Source organism: Oncorhynchus gorbuscha, unplaced genomic scaffold, assembly GCF_021184085.1.
Source record: "Oncorhynchus gorbuscha isolate QuinsamMale2020 ecotype Even-year unplaced genomic scaffold, OgorEven_v1.0 Un_scaffold_579, whole genome shotgun sequence".
In the NCBI taxonomy this organism is placed as follows: Eukaryota; Metazoa; Chordata; class Actinopteri; order Salmoniformes; family Salmonidae; genus Oncorhynchus; species Oncorhynchus gorbuscha.
Genome location: NW_025745413.1, coordinates 505,148 through 522,549, shown reverse-complemented (window position 1 = coordinate 522,549; position 17,402 = coordinate 505,148). Strand labels below are relative to the sequence as shown.

The 17,402-nt window shown below is 37.4% G+C and overlaps 11 non-coding genes across 11 annotated transcripts; all 11 read left to right on the top strand.

Annotated features, from left to right (window-relative positions):
- The first annotated feature begins 106 nt into the window (after nucleotides 1-106).
- On the top strand, nucleotides 107-179 carry trnar-ucg. Its single transcript has one exon. It is a non-coding gene; the product is annotated as a tRNA-Arg (tRNA).
- A 994-nt stretch (nucleotides 180-1,173) lies between these two features.
- On the top strand, nucleotides 1,174-1,246 carry trnar-ucg. Its single transcript has one exon. It is a non-coding gene; the product is annotated as a tRNA-Arg (tRNA).
- A 3,628-nt stretch (nucleotides 1,247-4,874) lies between these two features.
- Nucleotides 4,875-4,947, top strand: trnar-ucg. The gene has a single exon. It is a non-coding gene; the product is annotated as a tRNA-Arg (tRNA).
- Nucleotides 4,948-7,389: 2,442 nt separating this feature from the next.
- Nucleotides 7,390-7,462, top strand: trnar-ucg. The gene has a single exon. It is a non-coding gene; the product is annotated as a tRNA-Arg (tRNA).
- Nucleotides 7,463-8,457: 995 nt separating this feature from the next.
- trnar-ucg lies at nucleotides 8,458-8,530 on the top strand. The gene has a single exon. It is a non-coding gene; the product is annotated as a tRNA-Arg (tRNA).
- A 1,721-nt stretch (nucleotides 8,531-10,251) lies between these two features.
- On the top strand, nucleotides 10,252-10,324 carry trnar-ucg. The gene has a single exon. It is a non-coding gene; the product is annotated as a tRNA-Arg (tRNA).
- A 2,416-nt stretch (nucleotides 10,325-12,740) lies between these two features.
- Nucleotides 12,741-12,813, top strand: trnar-ucg. The gene has a single exon. It is a non-coding gene; the product is annotated as a tRNA-Arg (tRNA).
- Nucleotides 12,814-13,460: 647 nt separating this feature from the next.
- Nucleotides 13,461-13,533, top strand: trnar-ucg. The gene has a single exon. It is a non-coding gene; the product is annotated as a tRNA-Arg (tRNA).
- A 1,003-nt stretch (nucleotides 13,534-14,536) lies between these two features.
- trnar-ucg lies at nucleotides 14,537-14,609 on the top strand. The gene has a single exon. It is a non-coding gene; the product is annotated as a tRNA-Arg (tRNA).
- A 1,581-nt stretch (nucleotides 14,610-16,190) lies between these two features.
- On the top strand, nucleotides 16,191-16,263 carry trnar-ucg. Its single transcript has one exon. It is a non-coding gene; the product is annotated as a tRNA-Arg (tRNA).
- A 642-nt stretch (nucleotides 16,264-16,905) lies between these two features.
- Nucleotides 16,906-16,978, top strand: trnar-ucg. The gene has a single exon. It is a non-coding gene; the product is annotated as a tRNA-Arg (tRNA).
- Nucleotides 16,979-17,402: the final 424 nt, after the last annotated feature.

The window sequence follows — 17,402 nt, the reverse complement described above, 5'->3', positions numbered from 1 at the left end:
TACTTGTTAAAAATCCCTAGCTTTCCTCATTCGGACAGGTTCACAATTTGATGTCTATTGTTGCATAGCAAAGTCTCTATGATGTCAAATAGGTATGTATCACATAGACTGCGTGGCCTAATGGATAAGGCGTCTGACTTCGAATCAGAAGATTGAGGGTTCGAGTCCCTTCGTGGTTGTTTAATTCCATTAGCTCAGCAAATTTGAACATAATTGCAATTTCCCGAAATAAGACATTGGTCTTGTTGCTTTGAAAAGCTTGGACATTGTTGTTCAACTTTAATAATCTAAGACTGAAAGGCCTGAGAAATATTGTGTCTGATTCGGCATCGCAAGATTGAGGGACATAGTCTTTACGTACTTGTAAAATATCACTAGCTTTCCTCATTCGGATATGTTCACAATTTTGATGTCTATTGTTGCTAAGCATGTCTGTTTGATGTCATATCAGAGAATATGGAGTAGAAGGTGTTGCCTCGTGGATAAGGCGTCTTACTTCGAAACAGAAAATTGAGGTTTTGAAGCATTTTCGTGGTCGTTTAATGTCATTAAATCAGCTAATATGGACATGTTTGCAATTTCCCAGAAATAAGGGAAATCTTGTTGCTTTGAAAAGCTAAGACATTGTTATTCATCTTTAATAATTGCAAGGCCTGAGAAATATTGTGTCTGAATCTGCATCGCAAGATTGAAGGAAAGAGTATCTTTGTACTTGTTAAAAATCCCTAGCTTTCCTCATTCGGACAGGTTCACAATTTGATGTCTATTGTTGCATAGCAAAGTCTCTATGATGTCAAATAGGGATGTATCACATAGACTGCGTGGCCTAATGGATAAGGCGTCTGACTTCAAATCAGAAGATTGAGTATTCGAGTCCCTTCGTGGTTGTTTAATTTCATTAGCTCAGCAAATTTGAACATGTTTGCAATTTCCCTCAATAGGGCATTGATCTTGTTGCTTTGAAAAGCTTGGACATTGTTGTTCAACTTTAATAATCTAAGACTAAAAGGCCTGAGAATTATTGTGTCTGAATCTGCATCGCAAGATTGAAGGAAAGAGTATCTTTGTACTTGTTAAAAATCCCTAGCTTTCCTCATTCGGACAGGTTCACAATTTGATGTCTATTGTTGCATAGCAAAGTCTCTATGATGTCAAATAGGTATGTATCACATAGACTGCGTGGCCTAATGGATAAGGCGTCTGACTTCGAATCAGAAGATTGAGGGTTCGAGTCCCTTCGTGGTTGTTTAATTTCATTAGCTCAGCAAATTTGAACATGTTTGCAATTTCCCTCAATAAGGCATTGATCTTGTTGCTTTGAAAAGCTTGGACATTGTTGTTCAACTTTAATAATCTAAGACTGAAAGGCCTGAGAATTATTGTGTCTGAATCTGCATCGCAAGATTGAAGGAAAGAGTATCTTTGTACTTGTTAAAAATCCCTAGCTTTCCTCATTCGGACAGGTTCACAATTTGATGTCTATTGTTGCATAGCAAAGTCTCTATGATGTCAAATAGGTATGTAATCACATAGACTGCGTGGCCTAATGGATAAGGCGTCTGACTTCAAATCAGAAGATTGAGGGTTTGAGTCCCTTCGTGGTCGTTTAATTTCATTAGCTCAGCAAATTTGAACATGTTTGCAATTTCCCTCAATAGGGCATTGATCTTGTTGCTTTGAAAAGCTTGGACATTGTTGTTCAACTTTAATAATCTAAGACTAAAAGGCCTGAGAATTATTGTGTCTGAATCTGCATCGCAAGATTGAAGGAAAGAGTATCTTTGTACTTGTTAAAAATCCCTAGCTTTCCTCATTCGGACAGGTTCACAATTTGATGTCTATTGTTGCATAGCAAAGTCTCTATGATGTCAAATAGGTATGTATCACATAGACTGCGTGGCCTAATGGATAAGGCGTCTGACTTCAAATCAGAAGATTGAGGGTTTGAGTCCCTTCGTGGTCGTTTAATTTCATTAGCTCAGCAAATTTGAACATGTTTGCAATTTCCCTCAAAATAAGGCATTGATCTTGTTGCTTTGAAAAGCTTGGACATTGTTGTTCAACTTTAATAATCTAAGACTAAAAGGCCTGAGAAATTATTGTGTCTGAATCTGCATCGCAAGATTGAAGGAAAGAGTATCTTTGTACTTGTTAAAAATCCCTAGCTTTCCTCATTCGGACAGGTTCACAATTTGATGTCTATTGTTGCATAGCAAAGTCTCTATGATGTCAAATAGGTATGTATCACATAGACTGCGTGGCCTAATGGATAAGGCGTCTGACTTCAAATCAGAAGATTGAGGGTTTCGAGTCCCTTCGTGGTTGTTTAATTTCATTAGCTCAGCAAATTTGAACATGTTTGCAATTTCCCTCAAATAAGGCATTGATCTTGTTGCTTTGAAAAGCTTGGACATTGTTGTTCAACTTTAATAATCTAAGACTAAAGGCCTGAGAAATATTGTGTCTGATTCTGCATCGCAAGATTGAGGGACATAGTCTTTACGTACTTGTAAAATATCACTAGCTTTCCTCATTCGGATATGTTCACAATTTTGATGTCTATTGTTGCTAAGCATGTCTGTTTGATGTCATATCAGAGAATATGGAGTAGAAGGTGTTGCCTCGTGGATAAGGCGTCTTACTTCGAAACAGAAAATTGAGGTTTTGAAGCATTTTCGTGGTCGTTTAATGTCATTAAATCAGCTAATATGGACATGTTTGCAATTTCCCAGAAATAAGGGAAATCTTGTTGCTTTGAAAAGCTAAGACATTGTTATTCATCTTTAATAATTAAGCAAGGCCTGAGAAATATTGTGTCTGAATCTGCATCGCAAGATTGAAGGAAATATCTTTGTACTTGTTAAAAATCACTAGCTTTCCTCATTCGGACAGGTTCACAATTTGATGTCTATTGTTGCATAGCAAAGTCTCTATGATGTCAAATAGGGATGTATCACATAGACTGCGTGGCCTAATGGATAAGGCGTCTGACTTCAAATCAGAAGATTGAGTATTCGAGTCCCTTCGTGGTTGTTTAATTTCATTAGCTCAGCAAATTTGAACATGTTTGCAATTTCCCTCAATAGGGCATTGATCTTGTTGCTTTGAAAAGCTTGGACATTGTTGTTCAACTTTAATAATCTAAGACTGCAAGGCCTGAGAATTATTGTGTCTGAATCTGCATCGCAAGATTGAAGGAAAGAGTATCTTTGTACTTGTTAAAAATCCCTAGCTTTCCTCATTCGGACAGGTTCACAATTTGATGTCTATTGTTGCATAGCAAAGTCTCTATGATGTCAAATAGGTATGTATCACATAGACTGCGTGGCCTAATGGATAAGGCGTCTGACTTCAAATCAGAAGATTGAGGGTTCGAGTCCCTTCGTGGTTGTTTAATTTCATTAGCTCAGCAAATTTGAACATGTTATTGGACATTGTTGTTCAACTTTAATAATCTAAGACTTGAGAATTATTCTGTCTTCAAATCAGAAGATTGAGGGTTCGAGTCCCTTCATTCGGATGGTTGTTTAATTTCATTAGCTCAGCAAATTTGAACATAATTGCAATTTCCCTCAATAAGACATTCTTGTTGCTTTGAAAAGCTTGGACATTGTTGTTCAACTTTAATAATCTAAGACTGAAAGGCCTGAGAAATATTGTGTCTGATTCTCGCAAGATTGAGGGACATAGTCTTTACGTACTTGTAAAATATCACTAGCTTTCCTCATTCGGATATGTTCACAATTTTGATGTCTATTGTTGCTAAGCATGTCTGTTTGATGTCATATCAGAGAATATGGAGTAGAAGGTGTTGCCTCGTGGATAAGGCGTCTTACTTCGAAACAGAAAATTGAGGTTTTGAAGCATTTTCGTGGTCGTTTAATGTCATTAAATCAGCTAATATGGACATGTTTGCAATTTCCCAGAAATAAGGGAAATCTTGTTGCTTTGAAAAGCTAAGACATTGTTATTCATCTTTAATAATTGCAAGGCCTGAGAAATATTGTGTCTGAATCTGCATCGCAAGATTGAAGGAAAGAGTATCTTTGTACTTGTTAAAAATCCCTAGCTTTCCTCATTCGGACAGGTTCACAATTTGATGTCTATTGTTGCATAGCAAAGTCTCTATGATGTCAAATAGGTATGTAATCACATAGACTGCGTGGCCTAATGGATAAGGCGTCTGACTTCAAATCAGAAGATTGAGGGTTCGAGTCCCTTCGTGGTTGTTTAATTTCATTAGCTCAGCAAATTTGAACATGTTTGCAATTTCCCTCAATAGGGCATTGATCTTGTTGCTTTGAAAAGCTTGGACATTGTTGTTCAACTTTAATAATCTAAGACTAAAAGGCCTGAGAATTATTGTGTCTGAATCTGCATCGCAAGATTGAAGGAAAGAGTATCTTTGTACTTGTTAAAAATCCCTAGCTTTCCTCATTCGGACAGGTTCACAATTTGATGTCTATTGTTGCATAGCAAAGTCTCTATGATGTCAAATAGGTATGTAATCACATAGACTGCGTGGCCTAATGGATAAGGCGTCTGACTTCAAATCAGAAGATTGAGGGTTTGAGTCCCTTCGTGGTTGTTTAATTTCATTAGCTCAGCAAATTTGAACATGTTTGCAATTTCCCTCAAATAAGGCATTGATCTTGTTGCTTTGAAAAGCTTGGACATTGTTGTTCAACTTTAATAATCTAAGACTGAAAGGCCTGAGAATTATTGTGTCTGAATCTGCATCGCAAGATTGAAGGAAAGAGTATCTTTGTACTTGTTAAAAATCCCTAGCTTTCCTCATTCGGACAGGTTCACAATTTGATGTCTATTGTTGCATAGCAAAGTCTCTATGATGTCAAATAGGTATGTATCACATAGACTGCGTGGCCTAATGGATAAGGCGTCTGACTTCGAATCAGAAGATTGAGGGTTCGAGTCCCTTCGTGGTTGTTTAATTTCATTAGCTCAGCAAATTTGAACATGTTTGCAATTTCCCTCAAATAAGGGCATTGTTGCTTTGAAAAGCTTGGACATTGTTGTTCAACTTTAATAATCTAAGACTGAAAGGCCTGAGAAATATTGTGTCTGATTGCATCGCAAGATTGAAGGACATAGTATCTTTGTACTTGTAAAAAATCACTAGCTTTCCTCATTCGGATAGGTTCACAATTTGATGTCTATTGTTGCTAAGCAAAGTCTGTTTGATGTCATATCAGAGAATATGGAGTAGAAGGTGTTGCCTCGTGGATAAGGCGTCTTACTTCAAAACAGAAAATTGAGGTTTTGAAGCATTTTCGTGGTCGTTTAATGTCATTAAATCAGCTAATATGGACATGTTTGCAATAATAAGGGAAATCTTGTTGCTTTGAAAAGCTAAGACATTGTTATTCATCTTTAATAATTGCAAGGCCTGAGAAATATTGTGTCTGAATCTGCATCGCAAGATTGAAGGAAAGAGTATCTTTGTACTTGTTAAAAATCCCTAGCTTTCCTCATTCGGACAGGTTCACAATTTGATGTCTATTGTTGCATAGCAAAGTCTCTATGATGTCAAATAGGTATGTAATCACATAGACTGCGTGGCCTAATGGATAAGGCGTCTGACTTCAAATCAGAAGATTGAGGGTTCGAGTCCCTTCGTGGTTGTTTAATTTCATTAGCTCAGCAAATTTGAACATGTTTGCAATTTCCCTCAATAAGGCATTGGTCTTGTTGCTTTGAAAAGCTTGGACATTGTTGTTCAACTTTAATAATCTAAGACTGAAAGGCCTGAGAAATTTGTGTCTGAATCTGCATCGCAAGATTGAAGGAAAGTCTTCTTTGTACTTGTTAAAAATCACTAGCTTTCCTCATTCGGACAGGTTCACAATTTGATGTCTATTGTTGCATAGCAAAGTCTCTATGATGTCAAATAGGTATGTATCACATAGACTGCGTGGCCTAATGGATAAGGCGTCTGACTTCAAATCAGAAGATTGAGGGTTCGAGTCCCTTCGTGGTTGTTTAATTTCATTAGCTCAGCAAATTTGAACATGTTTGCAATTTCCCTCAATAGGGCATTGATCTTGTTGCTTTGAAAAGCTTGGACATTGTTGTTCAACTTTAATAATCTAAGACTGAAAGGCCTGAGAATTATTGTGTCTGAATCTGCATCGCAAGATTGAAGGAAAGAGTATCTTTGTACTTGTTAAAAATCCCTAGCTTTCCTCATTCGGACAGGTTCACAATTTGATGTCTATTGTTGCATAGCAAAGTCTCTATGATGTCAAATAGGTATGTAATCACATGTTTGCAATTTCCCTAAATAGTTGCCTAATGGATAAGGCGTCTGACTTCAATCAGAAGATTGAGGGTTCTTTGAGTCCCTTTTCCTGGTTGTTTAATTTCATTAGCTCAGCAAATTTGAACATGTTTGCAATTTCCCTGAAATAGGGATTGATTGATCTTGTTGCTTTGAAAAGCTTGGACATTGTTGTTCAACTTTAATAATCTAAGACTGAAAGGCCTGAGAATTATTGTGTCTGAATCTGCATCGCAAGATTGAAGGAAAGAGTATCTTTGTACTTGTTAAAAATCCCTAGCTTTCCTCATTCGGACAGGTTCACAATTTGATGTCTATTGTTGCATAGCAAAGTCTCTATGATGTCAAATAGGTATGTAATCACATAGACTGCGTGGCCTAATGGATAAGGCGTCTGACTTCATCGAATCAGAAGATTGAGGGTTCGAGTCCCTTTGATGTCGTTGGTTGTTTAATTTCATTAGCTCAGCAAATTTGAACATGTTTGCAATTTCCCTCAATAAGGCATTGGTCTTGTTGCTTTGAAAAGCTTGGACATTGTTGTTCAACTAAATAATCTAAGACTGAAAGGCCTGAGAATTATTGTGTCTGAATCTGCATCGCAAGATTGAAGGAAAGAGTATCTTTGTACTTGTTAAAAATCCCTAGCTTTCCTCATTCGGACAGGTTCACAATTTGATGTCTATTGTTGCATAGCAAAGTCTCTATGATGTCAAATAGGTATGTATCACATAGACTGCGTGGCCTAATGGATAAGGCGTCTGACTTCAAATCAGAAGATTGAGGGTTCGAGTCCCTTCGTGGTTGTTTAATTTCATTAGCTCAGCAAATTTGAACATGTTTGCAATTTCCCTCAATAGGGCATTGATCTTGTTGCTTTGAAAAGCTTGGACATTGTTGTTCAACTTTAATAATCTAAGACTAAAAGGCCTGAGAATTATTGTGTCTGAATCTGCATCGCAAGATTGAAGGAAAGAGTATCTTTGTACTTGTTAAAAATCCCTAGCTTTCCTCATTCGGACAGGTTCACAATTTGATGTCTATTGTTGCTAGCAAAGTCTCTATGATGTCAAATAGGTATGTATCACATAGACTGCGTGGCCTAATGGATAAGGCGTCTGACTTCGAATCAGAAGATTGAGGGTTTGAGTCCCTTCGTGGTTGTTTAATTTCATTAGCTCAGCAAATTTGAACATAATTGCAATTTCCCTCAATAAGACATTGGTCTTGTTGCTTTGAAAAGCTTGGACATTGTTGTTCAACTTTAATAATCTAAGACTGAAAGGCCTGAGAAATATTGTGTCTGATTCGGCATCGCAAGATTGAGGGACATAGTCTTTACGTACTTGTAAAATATCACTAGCTTTCCTCATTCGGATATGTTCACAATTTTGATGTCTATTGTTGCTAAGCATGTCTGTTTGATGTCATATCAGAGAATATGGAGTAGAAGGTGTTGCCTCGTGGATAAGGCGTCTTACTTCGAAACAGAAAATTGAGGTTTTGAAGCATTTTCGTGGTCGTTTAATGTCATTAAATCAGCTAATATGGACATGTTTGCAATTTCCCAGAAATAAGGGAAATCTTGTTGCTTTGAAAAGCTAAGACATTGTTATTCATCTTTAATAATTGCAAGGCCTGAGAAATATTGTGTCTGATTCGGCATCGCAAGATTGAGGGACATAGTCTTTACGTACTTGTAAAATATCACTAGCTTTCCTCATTCGGACAGGTTCACAATTTGATGTCTATTGTTGCATAGCAAAGTCTCTATGATGTCAAATAGGGATGTATCACATAGACTGCGTGGCCTAATGGATAAGGCGTCTGACTTCAAATCAGAAGATTGAGTATTCGAGTCCCTTCGTGGTTGTTTAATTTCATTAGCTCAGCAAATTTGAACATGTTTGCAATTTCCCTCAATAGGGCATTGGTCTTGTTGCTTTGAAAAGCTTGGACATTGTTGTTCAACTTTAATAATCTAAGACTGAAAGGCCTGAGAATTATTGTGTCTGAATCTGCATCGCAAGATTGAAGGAAAGAGTATCTTTGTACTTGTTAAAAATCCCTAGCTTTCCTCATTCGGACAGGTTCACAATTTGATGTCTATTGTTGCATAGCAAAGTCTCTATGATGTCAAATAGGTATGTAATCACATAGACTGCGTGGCCTAATGGATAAGGCGTCTGACTTCGAATCAGAAGATTGAGGGTTCGAGTCCCTTCGTGGTTGTTTAATTTCATTAGCTCAGCAAATTTGAACATGTTTGCAATTTCCCTCAATAGGGCATTGATCTTGTTGCTTTGAAAAGCTTGGACATTGTTGTTCAACTTTAATAATCTAAGACTGAAAGGCCTGAGAATTATTGTGTCTGAATCTGCATCGCAAGATTGAAGGAAAGAGTATCTTTGTACTTGTTAAAAATCCCTAGCTTTCCTCATTCGGACAGGTTCACAATTTGATGTCTATTGTTGCATAGCAAAGTCTCTATGATGTCAAATAGGTATGTATCACATAGACTGCGTGGCCTAATGGATAAGGCGTCTGACTTCAAATCAGAAGATTGAGGGTTCGAGTCCCTTCGTGGTTGTTTAATTTCATTAGCTCAGCAAATTTGAACATGTTTGCAATTTCCCAAAATAAGACATTGGTCTTGTTGCTTTGAAAAGCTTGGACATTGTTGTTCAACTTTAATAATCTAAGACTGAAAGGCCTGAGAAATATTGTGTCTGAATCTGCATCGCAAGATTGAAGGAAAGAGTATCTTTGTACTTGTTAAAAATCCACTAGCTTTCCTCATTCGGACAGGTTCACAATTTGATGTCTATTGTTGCATAGCAAAGTCTCTATGATGTCAAATAGGTATGTAATCACATAGACTGCGTGGCCTAATGGATAAGGCGTCTGACTTCAAATCAGAAGATTGAGGGTTCGAGTCCCTTCGTGGTTGTTTAATTTCATTAGCTCAGCAAATTTGAACATGTTTGCAATTTCCCTCAATAAGGCATTGATCTTGTTGCTTTGAAAAGCTTGGACATTGTTGTTCAACTTAATAATCTAAGACTAAAAGGCCTGAGAATTATTGTGTCTGAATCTGCATCGCAAGATTGAAGGAAAGAGTATCTTTGTACTTGTTAAAAATCCCTAGCTTTCCTCATTCGGACAGGTTCACAATTTGATGTCTATTGTTGCATAGCAAAGTCTCTATGATGTCAAATAGGTATGTAATCACATAGACTGCGTGGCCTAATGGATAAGGCGTCTGACTTCAAATCAGAAGATTGAGGGTTTCGAGTCCCTTCGTGGTTGTTTAATTTCATTAGCTCAGCAAATTTGAACATGTTTGCAATTTCCCTCAAATAAGGCATTGATCTTGTTGCTTTGAAAAGCTTGGACATTGTTGTTCAACTTTAATAATCTAAGACTGAAAGGCCTGAGAATTATTGTGTCTGAATCTGCATCGCAAGATTGAAGGAAAGAGTATCTTTGTACTTGTTAAAAATCCCTAGCTTTCCTCATTCGGACAGGTTCACAATTTGATGTCTATTGTTGCATAGCAAAGTCTCTATGATGTCAAATAGGTATGTATCACATAGACTGCGTGGCCTAATGGATAAGGCGTCTGACTTCAAATCAGAAGATTGAGGGTTCGAGTCCCTTCGTGGTTGTTTAATTTCATTAGCTCAGCAAATTTGAACATGTTTGCAATTTCCCTCAATAGGGCATTGGTCTTGTTGCTTTGAAAAGCTTGGACATTGTTGTTCAACTTTAATAATCTAAGACTGAAAGGCCTGAGAATTATTGTGTCTGAATCTGCATCGCAAGATTGAAGGAAAGAGTATCTTTGTACTTGTTAAAAATCCCTAGCTTTCCTCATTCGGACAGGTTCACAATTTGATGTCTATTGTTGCATAGCAAAGTCTCTATGATGTCAAATAGGTATGTATCACATAGACTGCGTGGCCTAATGGATAAGGCGTCTGACTTCGAATCAGAAGATTGAGGGTTCGAGTCCCTTCGTGGTTGTTTAATTTCATTAGCTCAGCAAATTTGAACATGTTTGCAATTTCCCTCAAATAAGGCATTGGTCTTGTTGCTTTGAAAAGCTTGGACATTGTTGTTCAACTTTAATAATCTAAGACTGAAAGGCCTGAGAATTATTGTGTCTGAATCTGCATCGCAAGATTGAAGGAAAGAGTATCTTTGTACTTGTTAAAAATCCCTAGCTTTCCTCATTCGGACAGGTTCACAATTTGATGTCTATTGTTGCATAGCAAAGTCTCTATGATGTCAAATAGGTATGTAATCACATAGACTGCGTGGCCTAATGGATAAGGCGTCTGACTTCGAATCAGAAGATTGAGGGTTGAGTCCCTTCGTGGTTGTTTAATTTCATTAGCTCAGCAAATTTGAACATGTTTGCAATTTCCCTCAAATAAGGCATTGGTCTTGTTGCTTTGAAAAGCTTGGACATTGTTGTTCAACTTTAATAATCTAAGACTGAAGGCCTGAGAATTATTGTGTCTGAATCTGCATCGCAAGATTGAAGGAAAGAATCTTTGTACTTGTTGTTAAAATCCCTAGCTTTCCTCATTCGGACAGGTTCACAATTTGATGTCTATTGTTGCATAGCAAAGTCTCTATGATGTCAAATAGGTATGTATCACATAGACTGCGTGGCCTAATGGATAAGGCGTCTGACTTCAAATCAGAAGATTGAGGGTTTGAGTCCCTTCGTGGTCGTTTAATTTCATTAGCTCAGCAAATTTGAACATGTTTGCAATTTCCCTCAATAAGGCATTGGTCTTGTTGCTTTGAAAAGCTTGGACATTGTTGTTCAACTTTAATAATCTAAGACTGAAAGGCCTGAGAATATTGTGTCTGAATCTGCATCGCAAGATTGAAGGAAAGAGTATCTTTGTACTTGTTAAAAATCACTAGCTTTCCTCATTCGGACAGGTTCACAATTTGATGTCTATTGTTGCATAGCAAAGTCTCTATGATGTCAAATAGGGATGTATCACATAGACTGCGTGGCCTAATGGATAAGGCGTCTGACTTCAAATCAGAAGATTGAGGGTTCGAGTTCCTTCGTGGTTGTTTAATTTCATTAGCTCAGCAAATTTGAACATGTTTGCAATTTCCCTCAAATAAGGCATTGGTCTTGTTGCTTTGAAAAGCTTGGACATTGTTGTTCAACTTTAATAATCTAAGACTGAAAGGCCTGAGAAATATTGTGTCTGATTCAGCATCGCAAGATTGAGGGAATAGTCTTTTTGTACTTGTAAAATATCACTAGCTTTCCTCATTCGGATAGGTTCACAATTTTGATGTCTATTGTTGCTAAGCAACGTCTGTTTGATGTCATATCAGAGAATATGGAGTAGAAGGTGTTGCCTCGTGGATAAGGCGTCTTACTTCTTGAGGTTTTGAAGCATTTTCGTGGTCGTTTAATGTCATTAAATCAGCTAATATGGACATGTTTGCAATTTCCCAAAAAGGCAAATCTTGTTGCTTTGAAAAGCTTGGACATTGTTGTTCATTCATCTAATTGACTGCAAGGCCTGAGAATTATTGTGTCTGAATCTGCATCGCAAGATTGAAGGAAAGAGTATCTTTGTACTTGTTAAAAATCCCTAGCTTTCCTCATTCGGACAGGTTCACAATTTGATGTCTATTGTTGCATAGCAAAGTCTCTATGATGTCAAATAGGTATGTATCACATAGACTGCGTGGCCTAATGGATAAGGCGTCTGACTTCAAATCAGAAGATTGAGGGTTCGAGTCCCTTCGTGGTTGTTTAATTCCATTAGCTCAGCAAATTTGAACATGTTTGCAATTTCCCTCAAATAAGGCATTGGTCTTGTTGCTTTGAAAAGCTTGGACATTGTTGTTCAACTTTAATAATCTAAGACTGAAAGGCCTGAGAATTATTGTGTCTGAATCTGCATCGCAAGATTGAAGGAAAGAGTATCTTTGTACTTGTTAAAAATCCCTAGCTTTCCTCATTCGGACAGGTTCACAATTTGATGTCTATTGTTGCTAAGCATTCTGTTTGATGTCATTCAGAGAATATGGAGTAGAAGGTGTTGCCTCGTGGATAAGGCGTCTTACTTCAAACAGAAAATTGAGGTTTTGAAGCATTTTCGTGGTCGTTTAATGTCATTAAATCAGCTAATATGGACATGTTTGCAATTTCCCAGAAATAAGGGAATTGGTCTTGTTGCTTTGAAAAGCTTGGACATTGTTGTTCATCTTTAATAATCTAAGACTGCAAGGCCTGAGAATTATTGTGTCTGAATCTGCATCGCAAGATTGAAGGAAAGAGTATCTTTGTACTTGTTAAAAATCCCTAGCTTTCCTCATTCGGACAGGTTCACAATTTGATGTCTATTGTTGCATAGCAAAGTCTCTATGATGTCAAATAGGTATGTATCACATAGACTGCGTGGCCTAATGGATAAGGCGTCTGACTTCGAATCAGAAGATTGAGGGTTCGAGTCCCTTCGTGGTTGTTTAATTTCATTAGCTCAGCAAATTTGAACATGTTTGCAATTTCCCGAAATAAGACATTGGTCTTGTTGCTTTGAAAAGCTTGGACATTGTTGTTCAACTTTAATAATCTAAGACTGAAAGGCCTGAGAATTATTGTGTCTGAATCTGCATCGCAAGATTGAAGGAAAGAGTATCTTTGTACTTGTTAAAAATCCCTAGCTTTCCTCATTCGGACAGGTTCACAATTTGATGTCTATTGTTGCATAGCAAAGTCTCTATGATGTCAAATAGGTATGTAATCACATAGACTGCGTGGCCTAATGGATAAGGCGTCTGACTTCAAATCAGAAGATTGAGGGTTTCGAGTCCCTTCGTGGTTGTTTAATTTCATTAGCTCAGCAAATTTGAACATGTTTGCAATTTCCCTCAATAGGGCATTGGTCTTGTTGCTTTGAAAAGCTTGGACATTGTTGTTCAACTTTAATAATCTAAGACTAAAAGGCCTGAGAATTATTGTGTCTGAATCTGCATCGCAAGATTGAAGGAAAGAGTATCTTTTTGTACTTGTTAAAAATCCCTAGCTTTCCTCATTCGGACAGGTTCACAATTTGATGTCTATTGTTGCATAGCAAAGTCTCTATGATGTCAAATAGGTATGTATCACATAGACTGCGTGGCCTAATGGATAAGGCGTCTGACTTCGAATCAGAAGATTGAGGGTTCGAGTCCCTTCGTGGTTGTTTAATTTCATTAGCTCAGCAAATTTGAACATGTTTGCAATTTCCCTCAAATAAGGCATTGGTCTTGTGTTGCTTTGAAAAGCTTGGACATTGTTGTTCAACTTTAATAATCTAAGACTGAAAGGCCTGAGAATTATTGTGTCTGAATCTGCATCGCAAGATTGAAGGAAAGAGTATCTTTGTACTTGTTAAAAATCCCTAGCTTTCCTCATTCGGACAGGTTCACAATTTGATGTCTATTGTTGCATAGCAAAGTCTCTATGATGTCAAATAGGTATGTATCACATAGACTGCGTGGCCTAATGGATAAGGCGTCTGACTTCAATCAAAGATTGAGGGTTCGAGTCCCTTCGTGGTTGTTTAATTTCATTAGCTCAGCAAATTTGAACATGTTTGCAATTTCCCTCAATAGGGCATTGATCTTGTTGCTTTGAAAAGCTTGGACATTGTTGTTCAACTTTAATAATCTAAGACTGAAAGGCCTGAGAAATATTGTGTCTGAATCTGCATCGCAAGATTGAAGGAAAGAGTATCTTTGTACTTGTTAAAAATCCCTAGCTTTCCTCATTCGGACAGGTTCACAATTTGATGTCTATTGTTGCATAGCAAAGTCTCTATGATGTCAAATAGGTATGTAATCACATAGACTGCGTGGCCTAATGGATAAGGCGTCTGACTTCAAATCAGAAGATTGAGGGTTCGAGTCCCTTCGTGGTTGTTTAATTTCATTAGCTCAGCAAATTTGAACATGTTTGCAATTTCCCTCAATAAGGCATTGGTCTTGTTGCTTTGAAAAGCTTGGACATTGTTGTTCAACTTTAATAATCTAAGACTAAAAGGCCTGAGAATTATTGTGTCTGAATCTGCATCGCAAGATTGAAGGAAAGAGTATCTTTGTACTTGTTAAAAATCCCTAGCTTTCCTCATTCGGACAGGTTCACAATTTGATGTCTATTGTTGCATAGCAAAGTCTCTATGATGTCAAATAGGTATGTATCACATAGACTGCGTGGCCTAATGGATAAGGCGTCTGACTTCGAATCAGAAGATTGAGGGTTCGAGTCCCTTCGTGGTTGTTTAATTTCATTAGCTCAGCAAATTTGAACATGTTTGCAATTTCCTCAAATAAGGCATTGGTCTTGTTGCTTTGAAAAGCTTGGACATTGTTGTTCAACTTTAATAATCTAAGACTGAAAGGCCTGAGAAATATTGTGTCTGATTCTGCATCGCAAGATTGAAGGACATAGTCTTTGTACTTGTAAAAATCACTAGCTTTCCTCATTCGGATAGGTTCACAATTTTGATGTCTATTGTTGCTAATGTCTGTTTGATGTCATATCAGAGAATATGGAGTAGAAGGTGTTGCCTCGTGGATAAGGCGTCTTACTTGAAACAGAAAATTGAGGTTTTGAAGCATTTTCGTGGTCGTTTAATGTCATTAAATCAGCTAATATGGACATGTTTGCAATTTCCCAGAAATAAGGGAAATCTTGTTGCTTTGAAAAGCTAAGACATTGTTATTCATCTTTAATAATTGCAAGGCCTGAGAAATATTGTGTCTGACCATAATGGAAAAGGCTCTCTGACTTGTTAAATATCACTAGCTTTCCTCATTCGAAGATTGAGTATTGTTGCATAGAGTCCCTTGATGTGGGTGTTTAATTTCATTAGCTCAGCTAATTTGAACATGTTTGCAATTTCCCTAAATAAGGCATTGGTCTTGTTGCTTTGAAAAGCTTGGACATTGTTGTTCAACTTTAATAATCTAAGACTGAAGGCCTGAGAATTATTGTGTCTGAATCTGCATCGCAAGATTGAAGGAAAGAGTATCTTTGTACTTGTTAAAAATCCCTAGCTTTCCTCATTCGGACAGGTTCACAATTTGATGTCTATTGTTGCATAGCAAAGTCTCTATGATGTCAAATAGGTATGTATCACATAGACTGCGTGGCCTAATGGATAAGGCGTCTGACTTCAAATCAGAAGATTGAGGGTTTGAGTCCCTTCGTGGTTGTTTAATTTCATTAGCTCAGCAAATTTGAACATGTTTGCAATTTCCCTCAATAAGGGCATTGGTCTTGTTGCTTTGAAAAGCTTGGACATTGTTGTTCAACTTTAATAATCTAAGACTGAAAGGCCTGAGAATTATTGTGTCTGAATCTGCATCGCAAGATTGAAGGAAAGAGTATCTTTGTACTTGTTAAAAATCCCTAGCTTTCCTCATTCGGACAGGTTCACAATTTGATGTCTATTGTTGCATAGCAAAGTCTTATGATGTCAAATAGGGATGTATCACATAGACTGCGTGGCCTAATGGATAAGGCGTCTGACTTCAAATCAGAAGATTGAGGGTTCGAGTCCCTTCGTGGTTGTTTAATTTCATTAGCTCAGCAAATTTGAACATGTTTGCAATTTCCCTCAATAGGGCATTGATCTTGTTGCTTTGAAAAGCTTGGACATTGTTGTTCAACTTTAATAATCTAAGACTGAAAGGCCTGAGAATTATTGTGTCTGAATCTGCATCGCAAGATTGAAGGAAAGAGTATCTTTGTACTTGTTAAAAATCCCTAGCTTTCCTCATTCGGACAGGTTCACAATTTGATGTCTATTGTTGCATAGCAAAGTCTCTATGATGTCAAATAGGTATGTATCACATAGACTGCGTGGCCTAATGGATAAGGCGTCTGACTTCGAATCAGAAGATTGAGGGTTCGAGTCCCTTCGTGGTTGTTTAATTTCACTAGCTAAGCTAATTTGAACATGTTTGCAATTCCTCAATAAGACATTGGTCGTGTTGCTTTGAAAAGCTTGGACATTGTTGTTCAACTTTAATAATCTAAGACTGAAAGGCCTGAGAATTATTGTGTCTGAATCTGCATCGCAAGATTGAAGGAAAGAGTATCTTTGTACTTGTTAAAAATCCCTAGCTTTCCTCATTCGGACAGGTTCACAATTTGATGTCTATTGTTGCATAGCAAAGTCTCTATGATGTCAAATAGGGATGTAATCACATAGACTGCGTGGCCTAATGGATAAGGCGTCTGACTTCAAATCAGAAGATTGAGTATTTGAGTCCCTTCGTGGTTGTTTAATTTCATTAGCTCAGCAAATTTGAACATGTTTGCAATTTCCCTCAATAGGGCATTGATCTTGTTGCTTTGAAAAGCTTGGACATTGTTGTTCAACTTTAATAATCTAAGACTAAAAGGCCTGAGAATTATTGTGTCTGAATCTGCATCGCAAGATTGAAGGAAAGAGTATCTTTGTACTTGTTAAAAATCCCTAGCTTTCCTCATTCGGACAGGTTCACAATTTGATGTCTATTGTTGCATAGCAAAGTCTCTATGATGTCAAATAGGTATGTATCACATAGACTGCGTGGCCTAATGGATAAGGCGTCTGACTTCGAATCAGAAGATTGAGGGTTCGAGTCCCTTCGTGGTTGTTTAATTTCATTAGCTCAGCAAATTTGAACATGTTTGCAATTTCCCAAATAAGACATTGGTCTTGTTGCTTTGAAAAGCTTGGACATTGTTGTTCAACTTTAATAATCTAAGACTGAAAGGCCTGAGAATTATTGTGTCTGAATCTGCATCGCAAGATTGAAGGAAAGAGTATCTTTGTACTTGTTAAAAATCCCTAGCTTTCCTCATTCGGACAGGTTCACAATTTGATGTCTATTGTTGCATAGCAAAGTCTCTATGATGTCAAATAGGTATGTATCACATAGACTGCGTGGCCTAATGGATAAGGCGTCTGACTTCGAATCAGAAGATTGATTGAGTCCCTTCGTGGTTGTTTAATTTCATTAGCTCAGCAAATTTGAACATATTTGCAATTTCCCAAAATAAGACATTAGTCTTGTTGCT